The sequence below is a fragment of the Oculina patagonica genome, chromosome 4, assembly GCF_052425735.1.
Source record: "Oculina patagonica isolate OP01 chromosome 4, crgOcupat, whole genome shotgun sequence".
NCBI classification, from domain to species: Eukaryota; Metazoa; Cnidaria; class Anthozoa; order Scleractinia; family Oculinidae; genus Oculina; species Oculina patagonica.
This window is the reverse complement of record NC_135761.1, coordinates 41,765,158-41,777,308: the sequence shown is the minus strand read 5'-3', so window position 1 is coordinate 41,777,308 and position 12,151 is coordinate 41,765,158. Positions and strand designations below refer to the sequence as shown.

The window sequence follows — 12,151 nt, the reverse complement described above, 5'->3', positions numbered from 1 at the left end:
CTGACTGACTGACTTATTCTATTTAAAGATATTGAATTAAATAAAGAAGCTCGGGTTTTTTGGCGTCCCGAGGAATAAGATTGCTTCATTCAAATCGCTGTAAATGCACTGGATTTGGCACACGTGTCAGGTTACAATAAATATCAAAAATTTAAGCTCAGTGGATATCACACTCGCTCTTAAATAAATCATGATATGGTTAAGATGTAAACAGCAAAATAGAAATAAAAAACATTGCCACTTGTCGATCTCTGCCAAATATTCTTCAATCAGCCTTCCTCCTTTTCCCCTCCTTCAACCTTAAAGAAGTTAAAATTTAACGAATGTATTGTTACTTATTTTAACTCTCTAGGTACCAGTGTCTGGTCCGTTAGCTCAGTCGGCAGAGCGTGGTGCTGATAACGCCAAGGTCGTGAGTTCGACCCTCACACGGACCATGATGTATTTTTTTCCATTTAATATTTAACAGTACACTAAAACATTATGTTAAAGCAAAATAAAATTTCCCCTGAGAAAACATGGTTTGACGAAGAGACATTTTTCTCACAGGTTAGTCTCTTCCCTCTCTTTTGTAGCAGCCATGTATTATCCTCGGTGTGCCTGGCGACTTTCCAACGATATTTTTAGAAAAAGGTTGTCATCTCTGCAAACAAAGAATCTGAGATCATTACCTGAACCAGTTTTTTCCTAGGAGAGTACTGTCTGTAACGACTTCTTGCGTGTGATAGATTTTGAAGTTAAGGCATGAAATTATCAGCTCCGGATTTTAAAAGTCAATTACAGCAACTTGATTCACAGATTACAACTCGGGATTACAAATAATATCGTGTTTGGGGAATTAGCTCAAATGGTAGAGCGCCCGCTTAGCATCCTTTTTATTTCTTTTATCAAAGATTTTATTTTTTTATCTGTGAAAGATGAGAAGGATGATTTCGTAATAATCAGCAATGTCTCAATACATTTAGAATAATTTACTAGGATACGGTTAGTTAGGGCAATCAATCTTGTAAATGATGACCGTTATAAAAAGGCAAACATCATCATTCGAAAAAAATACAAAATAAAATCATCATGTTATGTTTGCTCTTTTGTTCATTGTTGTTATTTTTTTCTCTCTTTCAATAAACGGTCCCTTGAATTTTCAGAAATCCAATCTTCTTTCCTGTGAAAAAAGTGGTAATTGTTGAGGGTTTGCATTTGCTTTTTCTTAAAAAAAAAAAGGAACTGGAGAATCCGGGTATCGATCCCGGTACTTCCCACATGCAAAGCGGGCGCTCTACCATTTGAGCTAATCCCCCGGCACACTTCAAATGTGAAAAATGTGTCTTTATCCAGATGTAATTTTATTCCCCATGTCCCCAGTTTTTCGGGGTGTGAATAACGATTTATCCGGTGGATAGCGAAGTAGGTTTTGTATAACATTTTTATCCGATAGTGATTTATCCGAGGTAAAGTAGGTTGTATAGTGTGATCGTCCTAGTGAGAGTAGTTCTTTCGAAAATCTGAGCTGAAGTCCAATGAAACGTTGTTGGCAGTCGATGATGTCAATGATGTCATCATAAGTCTGGTCCGTTGAAGTTGATTGGTCAATTTAGCTGTGATGAAATTGGCTGTAAGTCTCGCGTTAAGTTTTTCAACAGTAATTGGTCATGAAATGATTATATGAAATTCATATATTTGTACTGCGGATAAACATTTTAAGGAAATAAAAGATTATCGCAGTAATGTACTGAACTTAAGAAGTTGAGAAAAGCAAGCCTGAAAAAAAAATTCAGGCTTGAACGGGAATCGAACCCATGACCTCTCAGTTTCGATTCTTCTATTGTTAGTCAAGTTAATTCGCTCTGTTTCGTCTAATCAAATCAGGTCGATCTGGGTTCAAAATCGGTACAAGACACAACTACACGGCACATTTGAGGTAGCACAACTTTTATTCAAATTAGACACCACATATGCAGAGTCGAATTATGAGCTTGGGAAGCCTGTGGTAAGATTTAACAAGCCAACGCATTTCACATCGTAAGCCAGGGCCCTAATAGCAGAAATTATGGATAAAGCATAGGATAAATGGTTAAGCGATAAAACTTTATTCATTGCATGCAGTCTCCGTGGCGCAATCGGTTAGCGCGTTCGGCTGTTAACCGAAAGGTTGGTGGTTCAAGCCCACCCGGGGACGGTTCCTTTTGTTTTTTCGAACGGATTTCAATTTTAGTAAACGAAATCTCACATCAACTGGAATTGCCTTCGTGTACTCTAAAGGAGCGTTAAAATTGTTGAAATTTTCGTTTACTCGCTAGTGAGAACGTCTATCAGAACGTCACCGTTGTTACAGGTAGTTTTCCTTGCCCTCTTTTCCACCTCATCCTCCCCTTTCGCTAGCTGAAGACGCTCAAGCACAGAAGCACATTTTAGAGATGGAACCATTTTAATTCAACCCAGGATTGTTTTAAACTTTCTTGCTTTTGATTAGAAAGTAGAAATCGATCTTTACAACAACAGTCTTAAGTCGATTGGCCTGAGTTCGACTGGCCTGGGTTTAGGCTCTTACCGATAGTGCTAGCATTTTTTGGGGCATTATTTGGCTTCGCGAGCATTTTCTTTTACATTTTATCCCAAAAAGCACTGCTAGCATTATTTTAAATTTTCCACTAATTATTTGTATAATGTTGTGTTAAAAACAGGTTAAAAAGCACAATCTGACTTTATTTATGGCGTCCAAAGCCTCCCAGATGCATTTTGCCCTCATTTTAGTCATAGGAGCCGAGGAGGCCTGGGAATAGGTTTGATAGGTCAGCGGTTGCCTTCTAGAAACCCAGCCCGTCACACTCGTTCCAAAGATGACGTCATCCACGTTGTCATCGAGGAACAATGGAATTCAGCCAGCCAAGGCAGAAAATGAAAAATGTAACTGAAAATCTTAAAATGCAAAATTCAATGATTAAAAAAAGTGAGCATTTTTATGTAACCCACGAGCATTTTTTTAAAAAAAATTAGCATTATTTTAGCACTTTCTTGGCAAAAAAAGCACTGCTTTTTAGCTTTTTATACGAGCGCTATCGGTAAGAGCCTACCTGGGTTCTATTTTTGAACGGTAAACAGGTTCTGACTAAGGCCGTGTTCATATTAGTACCCGAGCACTGGTACCTGGGCACCAGCAAAAAATAGCGTCGTGTTCACACACAGAAAACAAAAGTACCCAAGTACCATTGAGAACCCGTAACACGGTGTGGGCGTGTAAAATGCGTGTTAAACTATTGCGTGGTTTCCTTAGTGTAGTGACAAACGAACATGTTGGATTAAACACAAGCTTACTCTCAAGATTTTGGAAGACCTTTCTATGTGAACATTCCTACAACGGTCGTTTCCGTAGTGTAGTGGTTATCACGTCCGCCCTTTTTAACATTTCTCAGGTGTTCTTTTTTCCTGGTGTTGAAGGATCTGCCCGTCTCACCAATGTAACGCCATGAACACTCAGCACAAGGAATTTTATAGACAACGTTTGCAGAGCCTTCAACACCAGGAAAAAAGAACAGAGAGAATACACCTTTTCCAATAGGGCGGAAAATACACAATTCTTTTGTCTTCATGTTAATTGGCCTTCGTGGCCTCGTTTTAATCCAAAGATTTTTTTGACTACTGCAGATACAAATCGAGGCCAAGAAGGCAAATAAACATGAAAACAAAAGAATTGTGTATTTTCCGCTCTATTGGAAAATGTGTATTTTCTCTGAATTCGTGGTCCTCTTTCTGTAAGCAGGACAAAGTTTGCTAGCAACCACCTGACTCTGGGAACATAAATTCAAAACATATACCGTAAAATTCCGGTTATAAGCCCTCCCACTTATAAGCCCCTCCGGTTATAGGCCCATCCATCTGGAAACAAAAAAATACATCCGATTATAAGCCCTCCCGGATATAAGCCCCCCTCTGCCGGATGACAGTACTGAACAGGGCTAAATGTTACTTTATTATGCGTTTTTAACTTAAAAACGTAATTCGTTGAACACTTCCGTGGCTCATTTCAAAACGTTCTTTTTATTCCGCTTATAAGCCCTCCCGGATATAAGCCCCTCCGTTTATAAGCCCACCCAAAACCCCTTACGAACTTGTATAAGCCCAGGGCTTATAACCGGAATTTTACGGTATTTTGTTTCTTTAAATGTAACTTTAAATAAAGCAAGAAGAGGCTTCTCACTTGCAACCTCGCAAAAGTAAAACCTCCGGCGCTTACAAAAAAGAACGAATGAAAGAAAGGACAAACAGACGAGCGAACGAACGAACGAAAGACTGATTGATTGGATGGCTGACTGACTGACTTATTCTATTTAAAGATATTGAATTAAATAAAGAAGCTCGGGTTTTTTGGTGTCCCGAGGAATAAGATTGCTTCATTCAAATCGCTGTAAATGCACTGGATTTGGCACACGTGTCAGGCTACAATAAATATCAAAAATTTAAGCTCAGTGGATATCACACTCGCTCTTAAATAAATCATGATATGGTTAAGATGTAAACAGCAAAATAGAAATAAAAAACATTGCCACTTGTCGATCTCTGCCAAATATTCTTCAATCAGCCTTCCTCCTTTCCCCCTCCTTCCACCTTACAGAAGTTAAAATTTAACGAATGGTATTGTTACTTATTTTAACTCTTGTGGTACCAATGTCTGGTCCGTTAGCTCAGTCGGCAGAGCGTGGTGCTGATAACGCCAAGGTCGTGAGTTCGACCCTCACACGGACCACGATGTATTTTTTTCCATTTAATATTTAACAGTACACTAAAACATTATGTTGAAGCAAAATAAAATTTCCCCTGAGAAAACATGGTTTGACGAAGAGACATTTTTCTCACAGGTTAGTCTCTTCCCTCTCTTTTGTAGCAGCCATGTATTATCCTCGGTGTGCCTGGCGACTTTCCAACGATATTTTTAGAAAAAGGTTGTCATCTCTGCAAACAAAGAATCTGAGATCATTACCTGAACCAGTTTTTTCCTAGGAGAGTACTGTCTGTAACGACTTCTTGCGTATGATAGATTTTGAAGTTAAGGCATGAAATTATCAGCTCCGGATTTTAAAAGTCAATTACAGCAACTTGATTCACAGATTACAACTCGGCATTACAAATAATATCGTGTTTGGGGAATTAGCTCAAATGGTAGAGCGCCCGCTTAGCATGCGGGAAGTACCGGGATCGATACCCGGATTCTCCAATCCTTTTTATTTCTTTTATCAAAAGATTTTATTTTTAATTTGTGAAAGATAAGAAGGATGATTTCGTAATAATAAGCAATGTCTCAATACATTTAGAATAATTTACTAGGATACGGTTAGTTAGGGCAATCAATCTTGTGAATGACGACCGTTATAAAAAGGCAAACATCATCATTCGAAAAAAATACAAAATAAAATCATCATGTAATGTTTGCTCTTTTGTTCATTGTTGTTATTTTTTTTTCTCTCTTTCAATAAACGGTCCCTTGAATTTTCAGAAATCCAATCTTCTTTCCTGTGAAAAAAGTGGTAATTGTTGAGGGTTTGCATTTGCTTTTTCTTAAAAAAAAAAAGGAACTGGAGAATCCGGGTATCGATCCCGGTACTTCCCACATGCAAAGCGGGCGCTCTACCATTTGAGCTAATCCCCGGCACACTTCAATTGTGAAAAATGTGTCTTTATCCCGATGTAATTTTATTCCCCATGTCCCCAGTTTTTCAGGGTGTGAATAACGATTTATCCGGTGGATAGCGAAGTAGGTTTTGTATAACATTTTTATCCGATAGTGATTTATCCGAGGTAAAGTAGGTTGTATAGTGTGATCGTCCTAGTGAGAGTAGTTCTTTCGAAAATCTGAGCTGAAGTCCAATGAAACGTTCTTGTCAGTCGATGATGTCAATGATGTCATCATAAGTCTGGTCCGTTGAAGTTGATTGGTCAATTTAGCTGTGATGAAATTGGCTGTAAGTCTCGCGTTAAGTTTTTCAACAGTAATTGGTCATGAAATGAATATATGAAATTCATATATTTGTACTGCGGATATACATTTTAAGGAAATAAAAGATTATCGCAGTAATGTACTGAACTTAAGAAGTTGAGAAAAGCAAGCCTGAAAAAAAAAATTCAGGCTTGAACGGGAATCGAACCCATGACCTCTCAGTTTCGATTCTTCTATTGTTAGTCAAGTTAATTCGCTCTGTTTCGTCTAATCAAATTAGGTCGATCTGGGTTCAAAATCGGTACAAGACACAACTACACGGCACATTTGAGGTAGCAGAACTTTTATTCAAATTAGATAGTTATTTACGCCATATTTTTTGTACGATCGGTGTCCCATACAAGTCTCTATATACACAAGCGGTTCCATACACCACATATGCAGAGTCGAATTTTGAGCTTGGGAAGCCTGTGGTAAGATTTAACAAGCCAACTCATTTCACATCGTAAGCCAGGACCCTAAGAGCAGCAGAAATTATGGATAAAGCATAAGATAAATGGTTAAGCAATAAAACTTTATTCATTGCATGCAGTCTCCGTGGCGCAATCGGTTAGCGCGTTCGGCTGTTAACCGAAAGGTTGGTGGTTCAAGCCCACCCGGGACGGTTCCTTTTGTTTTTTTCGAACGGATTTCAATTTTAGTAAACGAAATCTCACATATTTTTGAAATTTTCGTTTACTCGCTAGTGAGAACGTCACAGTTGTTACAGGTAGTTTTCCTTGCCCTCTTTTCCTCCTCGTCCTCCCCTATCGCTAGCTGAAGACGCTCAAGCACAGAAGCACATTTTAGAGATGGAACTATTTTTATTCAACCCAAGATTGTTTTAAACTTTCCTGCGTTTGATTAGAACGTAGACATCGATCTTTACAACAACAGTCTTAAGAAGAAGCACATTTTAGAGATGGAACTATTTTAATTCAATTGTTTTAAACTTTCTTGCGTTTGATTAGAAAGTAGACATCGATCTTTACAACAACAGTCTTATGTCGATTGGCCTGAGTTCGAACTATCTTTGAACGGTAAGCAGGTTCTGACTAAGGCCGTGTTCATATTAGTACCCGAGCACTGCTACCTGGGCACCAGCAAAAAATAGCGTCGTGTTCACACACAGAAAACCAAAGTACCCAAGTACCATTGAGAACTCGTAACACGGTGTGGGAGTGTTAAATGCGTGTCAAACTATTGCCTGGTTTCTTTAGTGTTGTGGCAATCGAACATGTTGGATTAAACACAAGCTTTCTCTCAAAATTTTGGAAGACCTTTCTATGTGAACATTCCTACCACGGTCGTTTCCGTAGTGTAGTGGTTATCACGTCCGCCTAACACGCGGAAGGTCGCAGGTTCGAGCCCTGCCGGAAACATTTTTCTTTTTTCCTTCTTTCATTTCTTTAGCATTTTATTTTTTATAATTATCATATTTCCCTTTTTTCTTCCTACTTCTTTTATTTATTTCGCGGCAATAAAAAAAGAAGACAATATATAAATAACCTGCGTACACGTTAAGGCAAGTCGTTCATACATTGTCTCTAAACTTTTTTTTTGACGCACGTAAACGCACGTAAAATATTTCGCGTCAGTGGAAATCAACCTTAACACAACTGATCATTTCCTTATTCCTACTATAGCACCACAATTTGCCGGCTTCCATTTAAATTGTTTTGTATTGTACTCATAATCTCGTCTTGTGTTTTATAATTATTGCAAATAGAAGCCACAGGCGCACTTTGTATCATGATCAGCAAGGTTGTCAAACAGCAAAACAGTACTTACTGCTGGTCAATAAACAAATCTTACCAAAAACAGTTTCTCTGATGTAATCCATTGGGAAATAATTTTATCGATCACTGTTCAAAATTTGCAATCAGTCCGATTAACTTTAATTTCTCAGCCTAGGAAATCTAGTAATTAATTTACATCGTTTTTTACTAAAAAGCATTATTGAAGCTGTAGTACAAATAAAAAAAACTACTCCTTTGAAACAAAAAGGGGCAAATTTTTCGAAGTAATTAAAAGGCACCGATGGGATTTGAACCCATGACCTCCTGTTTACTAGACAGGCGCTCTAACCAACTGAGCTACGGCGCCCTGTGTTGCGTCTGCGGATTATTTTTTAACTAAATGTACTTATTTTTTCCAAATCGATAATTTTAATTGCTTTTAAAATAATTGAAAGTAATCGAAATCTTAAAAAAAGCCATTGGAATAGTTTATAAAAGTGTTTTAGCATACCCTTTCTAAAAATAAGTTCCACGAATTCGAGCAAGCTCTCTTGCCTGACTGACTGGTTGACTGACTGACTGACTGACTGACCGACTGACCGACTAAAGGCTGAATGAATCCTGTGATTTAAGTGCCAATTTTCCATTTAAAGATATTGAATTAAATAAAGAAGCTCGGGATTTTTGGTGTCCCGAGGAGTAAAATTGCTTCATTCAAATCGCTGTAAATGCACCTGATTCGGCACAAGCGTCAGCTTACAATAAATATCAAAAATTTAAGCTCAGTGGATATCACACTCGCTCTTAAATAAATCATGACATGGTTGAGATGTAAACAGCAAAATATAAATAAAAGACATTGCCACTTGTTAAAGTCTGTTAATTGTTCTTCAATCAGCCTGGTATTCTTACTTATTTAAACTCCCCACGTACCAGTGACTGGTCCGTTAGCTCAGTCGGCAGAGCGTGGTGCTGATAACGCCAAGGTCGTGAGTTTGACCCTCACACGGACCACGATGTATTTTTTGTTTCGTTTCCTCAGAAACGATACGGTATTATTTTGGCTTCGATGTGAACTATTTACACAGTGAGGGCTACTATCCAATCAGAAGAACGGTCGTAACCACAAAGTAAATACGTTTGACTGAAGGCAATTAATTTCGTAAAAACATGTTCTTCAAATATCGGAAAGATATTCTCAGCATGATAAAAAAATATTGAGAATCGTTGCAAACAGAAATATCTGACGACTGCAATGGTTTTAAGTTTGATTAAAGCGATGTATTGTAAGAAAACTAGAGAAAGCTCTCGTAGCGTTTAATTGTTAAGTAAACATTCTAGCGATTTTCTGAAACGGAAGTAAATTTTCACCAATCAGTGTTTGCAAGCGCAAACAAAAAAGGGATGACTTGTCGTGTTTGCTCGCACGGGGGGCTGCTATCCAATCACAAGAACGGTCGTAACCACAAAGTAAATACGTATGACCGATGGCAATTAATTTCGTAAAAACAGTCATGTTCTTCAAATATCGGAAATATATTCCTCAGCATGACCAAAAAAATTTAGATTCGTTGCAAACAGAAATATCTAACGACTGCAATGGTTTTAAGTTTGACTAAAGCGATGTATTGTAAGAAAACTAGAGAAAGCTCTCGTAGCGTTCAATATTATTCTGAAACGGAAGTAAATTTCCACCAATCAGTGTTTACAAGCGCAAAGAAAAACGGGATGACTTGGCGTATCTCGTGTTTGCTCGCACGGTAGAGCAAGTGCGCTACAAAGAGAAGTGCATATTTGCAGGTGACTTACAAAGTTAATTTCACTTCATGTAACAGAGGAATGTATAAATGTGGGAGATTGCCCTATTCTATTTATACAGGAAAATTTCACGGCATCTTCGACGTCACAAACAGCGCGAATACACGCAAAATTGCGTGGGTTCTCGCGTGGATGTACCCGGAATTGCGTGATCAGTGTCACGTCGGCGTCGCAAAAACATTCGAGTCTGCACGGAAAGTTGATAAATAAGTTCTGCTCAAAGTTTAAATTTTGTATGGACAGTATCGTATAGCAAGGTGTGCAACTGCCGTGTCGAACTAAATTCGTCTCCTTAGTTGTTGTAACGCTCAATATTAACTACCGTTGCAACTGCTGGTGCAGATTTCTGAGATTAAATTAATGATATAAACATTATTTGGATTATTCAAAGCCATCGCGGTCTGATCGAAACTCCACAGTATCGCCAAAAATGCAAATCGTTATTATCAGTGTTACCAATGCAAGGCTGTTACACTGACAACAGATGCAACTTGGCTGTGTCTTATTCTGTGGAGATAATTTTATATTTGCCGGGAGAGCGTGCAGCGCGGATCGAGCAAAATACAATCCTGGTACGACTATATATAACATATAACTTTCTTTAAACTTGAATTTTGCTTAATTAAAAATCCTTGTTAAAAATCTGTGTATGGTAGCTTTTTACATTAATTTGCTTTGGTTGTTTACGTGTCTTTGTAAAGTGACAACAGGCATTTCATTTTAAAGAAATGGCTTCGAAACAGTGTGCTTATCTCTGTTCTTGTCGACCAGGGTTTTGGTTTGTATGAATTTGGCATTTATTTGATTTGAGCATGTGATCAACTCAGAGAAGTATATACCTCAAGCTTTTTGTCAAAAGGTAATAATTTCATCTTCGATTAAAGTGTTGTTTTGCATTTTATCAGAGATCAGTAGTCACAAAACACTTTATTTATGGAACTGATTTATTTTAGGATTGTTTGTTTCAAAAAATAAACCATGTAAATTAATTGCATTACTCTGATCTTGCATTTTACTCTTGTGGTTTCATTGATAGGAATATATTTAAATATTTTCTGTAAGTTATTTTTCTATTCATGTAACATCCAAAGTTATGCTATCGGGTGCCATTTTTAAGCAAAAAAGTGTTCTGCAGAAATAAAAAAAATCATTTTAATTTCCACTGGATGAGTAAAAACGATAAAGGCAAGCTCCCTTCACTTAACTTAATTTGTAGATAAAGACATATGCTATTTCTATAAAGAGAAATATTTATGTGTTACTTGAACTCTTGAAAGCCAAACTGCAGCAGGACGTAGTTTATGTCTCCTTTACATAAAATCGACAGTAGGTGTAAAATGAGAATTTAAGTTACTACTGAATATGAAGTTCTTCTTTTCATTCTGCACTCGTGCATAAATTCGGCAAATTTAACATACACTAGGACCTTCTCCAAATTAAAGTAAACCCCAAACCCACCTCTCCTTAAGTGTTACACTATTCTTACCCTTCCGCAATCAGGAAACGAAACACTATTTCTTTTTGTTTCGTTTCCTCAGAAACGATACGGTATTATTTTGGCTTCGATGTGAACTATTTACACAGTGGGGGCTACTATCCAATCAGAAGAACGGTCGTAACCACAAAGTAAATACGTTTGACCGAAGGCAATTAATTTCGTAAAAACATGTTCTTCACATATCGGAAAGATATTCCTCAGCATGATCAAAAAATATTGAGATTCGTTGCAAACAGAAATATCTGACGACTGCAATGGTTTTAAGTTTGATTAAAGCGATGTATTGTAAGAAAACTAGAGAAAGCTCTCGTAGCGTTTAATTGTTAAGTAAACATTCTAGCGATTTTCTGAAACGGAAGTAAATTTCCACCAATCAGTGTTTGCAAGCGCAAACAAAAACGGGATGACTTGTCGTGTTTGCTCGCACGGGGGACTGCTATCCAATCACAAGAACGGTCGTAACCACAAAGTAAATAAGTAAAACGTAAAAACATGTTCTTCAAATATCGGAAATATATTCCTCAGCATGACCAAAAATATTGAGATTCGTTGCAAACAGAAATATCTAAAGACTGCAATGGTTTTAAGTTTGATTAAAGCGATGTATTGTAAGAAAACTAGAGAAAGCTCTCGTAGTGTTACAAACAGCACGAATACACGCAAAATTGCGTGGGTTCTCGCGTGGATGTTACCCGGAATTGCGTGATCAGTGTCACGTGCGTCGCAAAAACACTGCAAAAAACATTCGAGTCTGCACGGAAAGTTGAGAACGAAAAAGAAGACAGTCAAGTTCTGTTCAAATTTTAAATTTTGTATCGACAGTATGGTATAGCAAGGTGTGGTATAGCAAGGCGCAACTGCCGTGTCGAACTAAATTCGTCTCCTTAGTTGATGTAACGCTCAACATTAACATCCGTTGCAACTGCTGGAGCAGATTTCTGAGATTAAATTAATGATATAAACATTATTTGGATTATTCAAAGCCATCGCGGTCTGATCGAAACGCCAAATGCAAATCGTTATTATCAGTACGGTGTTACCAATGCAAGGCTGTTACACTGACAACAGAAACAACTTGGCTGTGTCTTATTCTGTCGGGAGATAATTTTATTTTTGCCGGGAGAGCGT

At 37.7% G+C, this 12,151-nt stretch overlaps 8 non-coding genes across 8 annotated transcripts; 7 read left to right on the top strand and 1 right to left on the bottom strand.

Annotated features, from left to right (window-relative positions):
- Positions 1-364: 364 nt before the first annotated feature.
- Positions 365-437, top strand: Trnai-gau (transfer RNA isoleucine (anticodon GAU)). The gene has a single exon. It is a non-coding gene; the product is annotated as a tRNA-Ile (tRNA).
- Positions 438-2,102: 1,665 nt separating this feature from the next.
- Trnan-guu (transfer RNA asparagine (anticodon GUU)) lies at positions 2,103-2,176 on the top strand. The gene has a single exon. It is a non-coding gene; the product is annotated as a tRNA-Asn (tRNA).
- Positions 2,177-4,668: 2,492 nt separating this feature from the next.
- Positions 4,669-4,741, top strand: Trnai-gau (transfer RNA isoleucine (anticodon GAU)). The gene has a single exon. It is a non-coding gene; the product is annotated as a tRNA-Ile (tRNA).
- A 395-nt stretch (positions 4,742-5,136) lies between these two features.
- Trnaa-agc (transfer RNA alanine (anticodon AGC)) lies at positions 5,137-5,209 on the top strand. The gene has a single exon. It is a non-coding gene; the product is annotated as a tRNA-Ala (tRNA).
- Positions 5,210-6,519: 1,310 nt separating this feature from the next.
- Positions 6,520-6,594, top strand: Trnan-guu (transfer RNA asparagine (anticodon GUU)). Its single transcript has one exon. It is a non-coding gene; the product is annotated as a tRNA-Asn (tRNA).
- A 683-nt stretch (positions 6,595-7,277) lies between these two features.
- Positions 7,278-7,350, top strand: Trnav-aac (transfer RNA valine (anticodon AAC)). Its single transcript has one exon. It is a non-coding gene; the product is annotated as a tRNA-Val (tRNA).
- A 650-nt stretch (positions 7,351-8,000) lies between these two features.
- Trnat-agu (transfer RNA threonine (anticodon AGU)) lies at positions 8,001-8,074 on the bottom strand. Its single transcript has one exon. It is a non-coding gene; the product is annotated as a tRNA-Thr (tRNA).
- Positions 8,075-8,648: 574 nt separating this feature from the next.
- On the top strand, positions 8,649-8,721 carry Trnai-gau (transfer RNA isoleucine (anticodon GAU)). Its single transcript has one exon. It is a non-coding gene; the product is annotated as a tRNA-Ile (tRNA).
- Positions 8,722-12,151: the final 3,430 nt, after the last annotated feature.